Below are 6,000 nucleotides of genomic sequence, written 5' to 3' on the forward strand. Positions count from 1 at the left end.
TGGCGGGAACCAGCCCACTGATGGATTGTTTGCCCTTCACAGTAGTTCTTTTTTCTTTTTAATTTATTTTATTTTCCGCTGCGCTGGTCTTCATTCCTTCACTCGGGTTTTCTCTGGTTGTGGCAAGCGGGGGCTACTCGTCATTGTGGTGGGACGGTTTCTCACTGCAGTGGCTTCTGTTGTTGTGAAGCACCGGCTCTCCGGCGCCCGGGCTTCAGCAATTGTGTTGCACAGATTCAGTAGATGTGACTTGAGGGCTCTAGAGCACGGGCTCAGTGATTGTGGTGCTCGGGCTTAGCTGCCCTGAGGCATACGGAATCTTCCAAGACCAGGAATCGAACCTGAGTCCCCTGCATTGGCAGGTGGATTTCTTATCCACTGCCCCACTAGGGAAGTCCAAGCCAAGAGATTTTAAATAAAAACTGAGGACATCCCTGGTGGTCCAGTGGCTGAGAATCCACAGCCCCCATGTAGGGGGCCCAGGTTCCATCCCCAGTCAGGGAACTGGATCCCACATGCCACAACTAAGAGTTTGCATACTGCACCAAAGATTGAAGATCCTGTGTGCCATGGCTAAAGCCTGGTGCAGCCAAATAAATAAATACTTATTAATGGACTTCTGCTTCTCTTGAGAAACCTAGGGGCCGTCTTTCTTCTGGGCAACCTGCAGCCAAGCTGCCCACTTTAGAGGGAACCGCCTGCCTTACATCAGGACTGACGTCACTGGCCTGACCCCCAGAGGCGTGCACTTACCACCCTTCCCCAGCACATGCTTCCTGTGAATAAGTCTGACGCCAGGCCCCAAGGGCATAAAACCAGGTGTGTCTACCCCTTCCCTCAAGGAGCTACCACTTTCTGAAGGTGAGCTGCCCCTATGGAGTGAAAGCAAGGAATCCAGAGGAGGGGGGTTGTCAGTTCAGATTCCAGGATCAGGGGCCCTCTGAGGCAGGCCTAAAGAGAAGAAGGATGTGTCCCCAACAGAGGCAAGGACGACAAAAGTAGAGGCAGGCATGGTGGGTGCTCAGTGAGGAGGGTGGCCCAGCAGCTCGACCTGCCCAGAGTCCAGAGCAGAGGAGACAGAACTGCCGGGTGGACCCCAAATGCTTTCAACAAATATTTTTAAAACAGCGAAGGCAATGGCACCCCACTCCAGTACTCTTGCCTGGAAAATCCCATGGACAGAGGAGCCTGGTAGGCTGCAGTCCATGGGGTCGCTAAGAGTCGGGCACGACTGAGCGACTTCCCTTTCACTTTTCACTTTCATGCATTGGAGAAGGAAATGGCAACCCACTCCAGTGTTCTTGCCTGGAGAATCTCAGGGACGGGGGAGCCTGGTGGGCTGCTGTCTATGGGGTCGCACAGAGTCGGACACGACTGAAGGGACTTAGCAGCAGCAGCAGCAAGGGCCACTATTGGGCTTCCTAGGTGGTGCTAGTGGTAAAGAACCCGCCTGCCAATGCAGGTAGGCCTAAGAGATGCGAGTTTGATCCCTGGGTCAGGAAGATTCCCTGGCGGAGGGCACAGCAACCCTCTCTAGTGTTCTTGCCTTGAGAATTCCATGGACAGAGAAGTCTAGCAGGCTGCAGCCCATAAAGTCTCACAGAGTCAGACACGACTGAAGTGACTTATCACGCACGCACGAAAGTGCCACTCTGTTCCCCAGGAGGTTCAGTTGTAAAGAATCCACCTGCCAATGCAGAAAATTCAGGTTCGATCCCTGAGTCGGGAAGATGCCCTGGAGAAGGAAATGGCAACCCACTCCAGTATTCTTCCCTGGGAAATCTCACGGACAGAGGAGCCTGTCCATGAGGCTATAGTCCATGGGATCACAGAGTCAAGACCCAACTTACCAACTAAGCAACAAGAACAAAGCACTGCTTTAGGCCAGGCACTGCCAGATCCTGAGACTGCAAAGGCGAACGAGAGATGGAGGCCGAGCTCGACCCAGGTTAGGGGCAAGGATTAGCCGACTAGCACAATTGCCAAGTGCCGGAGTGTTTGCACCCAGGCCTCAGCCGTGTCCTCAGGGCTCTGTCTTTCCAGCTTGGCCCCTCCTGTGCTGGCTCCATTCTCCAGTGCTCAGACGCCTTCCTGGAAAGAGAGGCTCTTGTTCCCCCTGGCTCTGGCGGGAGAATCCCAGGGGAAGACACGGCTCCGATGCTCTGCTGAGCCAATCACGGAGGCCACAGGAAATGAAATAGCTCGTTGCCTGGCGTGGGCCTCAAGTCCACCTCTGGGGCTGGGTCAGTCCAGAAATGGGGGTTCCTCACAGCAAGGGCTGCTGGACCAACACCATTTTGTGTGTTAAAGCCAGCAGAGTTTCAGACTCCCCTGGGGTTACAGTGGATAAGAATCTGACTTGCGATGCAAGGGACGTGGGTTTGGTCCCTAGTCCAAGAAGATTCCACATGCCTCACAACTAAAGCCTGGGCACCACACCTACTGAGCCCGTGCTCTAGTGCCTGAGAGCTGCAGCTACTGAAGCCTGCGAGCCCCAGAGCCTGTGCTCCACAGCAGGAGAAGCTGCTGCCATGAGAGGCCTGCACACTGCAGCTGGAGAGTGGCACCCACTCACCACAACTAGAGAGAAGCCTGTGCAGCAACGAAGACCCAGCACAACCAAAATAAATAATTATTATAAAAATTATTTGTAAGCAAATTATTTGCTTACAAATAATTTTTTAAAAATAAATAAAAGCTTCCACACCCATGAAGTTAAAAAAAAAAAAAAAAAGCCACCCGAGTTATATAGAGCATGCTTTGCCTACATTGCAGGAGACCCGGGTTCGATCCCTGAGTCGGGAAGATCCTCTGGAAAAGGAAATGGCAACCTACTCCAGTACTCCTGCCTGCAAAATCCCATGGACGCAGGAGTGTGGTAGGCCACTGTCCATGGAGTCGCAAAGAGTCAGATGCAACTGAGGGACTTCACTTTCACTTTCACTTTGGGGGTCAGGCTACCTTGAGTCCTGGCTCCTCCTCTTCCTAGCTACGTTCCTTTCATCCCCCATGTGTCGGTCTCCTCATCTGTAAAATGATGATACACCTGCCACATCAAGCTGTTGTGAGGAATAGATGAAGCAAGGGCTTGGAAATGTGCCTGGCTCACTGTTGAGTACCATGTACGTGTTAACGATCACTGTGTTTACTGGGACAGAAGCGTGCTATGGAGCTGTGTGCTAAGGACGGAATTTCCCTGCCTGCTCCTGGCCTTTCCCTTTGTAGCGTGATTAACTGTGGTGTTGGCAAATACACCTGGCAACACGTCATCTCTGCAGGTGGGACCCCCCAGGCATCCAGGTGCTACTGTACCTGCAGGGTCAGGGCGGTGCACTCAGGAATGAGGAATCCAACACAGGGGCTCATGGGTGCACCCCAACTCTGGCTGGAGTGAGAAAGGAAAGGCCCAGAGTCAGGGACTTGGAGAAAGGCCCCATTTCACAGGCCAAGAGGAAGCAATTCATAAGAGACAGGAGCACTCAGCAAATGCGGGTGATCCAGCCTATCACAGGCACATGCACCCCTGTGTTGGATGGATAAATACTAAACTTTTTTTTTTTTTGGCTGCACCACGCAGCTTACAGGATCTTACTTCCTCAACGAGGGATCAAACCCTGGGCTCTGGCAGTGAAAGTGCCGAGTGCTAACTACTGGATCGCCAGGGAATTCCCTAAACAACTATGGAACTATTGGGCAGGGGCAGCTGGTAGGGACAGAAGGTGGTGTATAAACGGAAAAAGAATGAGCCGTCGTCAGAACAACAGGGCAGTTGTATGGGGGGTACTCTTTGGTGTTGAGAATTGAGATACAACAAAGTTATAAGTTCACCCCAACAAAGCCGGTGTCTCTTCAGTTTCTTGTTTATATATTATGGTTAACACCTGACAGCTACCAGCGTTTCTCTAGATCAACAGCAGTCTTTTCGGGTGTGTATTCTGCCTCTGAGAGATTGACCGGTAAGCAGAGGTTTTGTTTAAAGAAACATTTAGGCTCAGCTAAGAGCCACAGAGGGAGAAGGCAATGGCAACCCACTCCAGTACTCTTGCCTAGAAAATCCCATGGGTGTAGGAGCCTGGTGGGCTGCCCTCTATGGGGCTGCACAGAGTCGGACACGACTGAAGCAACAGCAGCAGCAGCAGCAACAAGAGCCGTAGGACACAACACCCTAATCTCTGAGCCCAGCCAGGGTGTGGCTAAGGGTAGGACACTGACAGTCCTGGGAGATGGCAGAGGAACGCTGTGGCCTTAAGAGGAGGGCTTGGCTGGCGGGTCTCTGGATGGGCAGGAACCACAGATGCTGCACTGGCCCTCCCTGTGGAGTCCTCACAGGCACTGTGGTGCTAGATGAGGGCCAAACCTCCATTTCCTCACCTCTAAAATGCCTGTGATCAAGAATGCATTCAGTTCAGTTCAGTCGCTCAGTTGTGTGACTCTTTGTGACCCCATGAACTGCAGCACACCAGGCCTCCCTGTTCATCACCAACTCATGGGGTTCACTCAAACTCATGTCCATCGAGTCAGTGATGCCATCCAGCCATCTCATCCTCTGTCGTCCCCTTCTCCTCCTGCCCCCAATCCCTCCCAGCATCAGGGTCTTTTCCAATGAGTCAACTCTTCGCATGAGATGGCCAAAGTATTGGTGTTTCAGCTTTAGCATCGGTCCTTCCATTGAACACCCAGGACTGATCTCCTTCAGGATGGACTGGTTGGATCTCCTTGCAATCCAAGGGACTCTCGAGAGTCTTCTCCAACACCACAGTTCATTCTGTAAACCAATTATCCTTCAATAAAAAAATAAAAAAAAAAGAATGCATTAGAAAAAGAACAGCATTTAACAATAGGTCTGTGACAAATGTTAGTTTTCTTCCTTCCTTGGGGCTTTCTGCATTGTCTGTCTATATACTGGTCAGGAGTCTCTTCATTAGAAGTGACAAAAACCCACAGATTTGACAAGCTGGGCAGAAAAGGGCTGAGAAGGAACTGACTTTCGAGATGCCTGCTGTCGGGTCACAAAGCTGTCAGATACCTCCATGGCTGTGTCCTCTACCTCCCATGGCAACTCTTCTCCAAGCTTCTGCTTATGTCAGAGAACGAGGCTCCTGGAGGCTCCAGGTCCACAGCCTTGCACTTCCATGACCAAGAGGAAAGGTCTGTTTCCTGCTCCAGTCTGATAAATTCCAAGGGGAAGGACTCTGGTTGGCCCAGCTTGGATCACATGGTGGAAAGGTCAGACCTGGTGCCTCTCTGAACAGGCAGCTCTGGACATCCTGAGCCATGCCCCTCCCTCCCAGAGATGAAAAGCAGGAGCCAGGCAAACTGTCCTTTTCTGGCTGCCTGGGGTTCCCCACTGCAGGTGGCACAGCCCTGACCTCCCTTTCCAACCACATCTGAAGGCTCCCCTGCAGATAAAAGTCACTTTTCCCACAAAACCAGTCTGAGGCTCCAGATGAGGTCAGATGTTCACACAAAGCCACCCAGAGCGCAGTCCTCAGCTCTACGCCCTGAAGATGCCCACCACAACACTAGAGTTTGTCTGTGAATCCTCTGCCCACAGTCAGACTGTTTCTGAACCATGTGTTTGGAAAGAGCTGAGGCATTCTGAAGTGTTCTCCTTGCAACTCCACGGATTGAAAATTCTTCCTTTGGATCTCTGAATTCTAAATATTCATGAGAAAATAGGATTCGCCTAAAACACCTGGTTTTGTTTCTGACCACCTGTATATTATTGGGTGTGTTTTAGTTGCTCAGTCGTGTCCAACTCTGCGACCCTATGGACTGCCACCTGCCAGGCTCCTCTGTCCATGGGATTCTCCAGACAAGAATACTGGAGTGGGTAGCCATTCCCTTCTGCAGAGGATCTTCCCAACCCAGGGATTGAACCTGTGTCTCCTGCATTGCAAGCAGATTCTTTACCATTTGAGCCACCAGGGAATATTAAGTGCTTGTCAAAATGCAGTTTTCGATGAAGAAAAACATCTGCCACGGTAGGCCTCCAGCGCT

The sequence above is a fragment of the Bos javanicus genome, chromosome 2, assembly GCF_032452875.1.
Source record: "Bos javanicus breed banteng chromosome 2, ARS-OSU_banteng_1.0, whole genome shotgun sequence".
Lineage (NCBI taxonomy): Eukaryota > Metazoa > Chordata > Mammalia > Artiodactyla > Bovidae > Bos > Bos javanicus.